Here is an 823-nt window from a genome sequence, read left to right as displayed (position 1 = left end):
ATTGAGCATCCTTCCCCGCCTGCCCGTGCTCAGCCCAAACATCCCACTGCCCCCCAGAAGGCAGAGCCTCAGCCTGAAAGTGGGATGGAGGAGGTAAACAGGGGCTTTTGTTTCCCTAAAGAAGGGGGCTGTGTGCCTTGCCATGGGGAAGGGTTATATTATTATTATTATTATTATTGTTATTTTTATTATTTGCAGCTTTCCAGTATCTGAAGGGGGGATAACTAGTGTTTCAAGCAGATCTTGCTGCCAGTTGCTCTCCCTGCAGGTCAAACCCTGGGTGCTGTGGGAGCCATAACCCCAGTTTCACCTTCCCACACCCCAGATGGAACTGGATTTAAGAGGAGCTTGAGATATGGGGAGCATGAGCTCGCTGCCGCTGCAGCACGTCACCTACCCGGGCGTGTGGGCAGCTGACAAAAAAGCAGCTGTACAGCTCCCCTGTGGGAGTGGGTCCTGGGGGGCTGCATGGGTGCGGGTGGGGGCTCCCAGGGTTCCGTGTGGGCACAGGCTGGAGGTCCTGGAAGTTGGTTTTCTGGGGAACAGGGACCGCTGGGTCCTGTCCTGGGTAACACCGGAGCACAAAAGCTGCTTCCTCTCGGATCATCCCCGCTCCGCAGCGCAGCCGGGCTGTCAGGATGGAGCCCGTGGGCACCCCAGGTTTGGTTTCCAGCCTGTGCCTGGCACCCAGAGCTCCCATTAACACTCCTGCAGCCTGGAGATGCTTCCTCGTGCTGAACCTCAGTTTGTCCATCTGCCACTTGGGAATATGCTGGAGTGGGGAAGTTAATGTCACCAAGGAGGTGGTGGTGGGGACCGGGGA

This window comes from Eurypyga helias, unplaced genomic scaffold (genome assembly GCF_000690775.1).
Source record: "Eurypyga helias isolate BGI_N326 unplaced genomic scaffold, ASM69077v1 scaffold37823, whole genome shotgun sequence".
In the NCBI taxonomy this organism is placed as follows: Eukaryota; Metazoa; Chordata; class Aves; order Eurypygiformes; family Eurypygidae; genus Eurypyga; species Eurypyga helias.
This window is presented reverse-complemented; position numbering follows the sequence as displayed.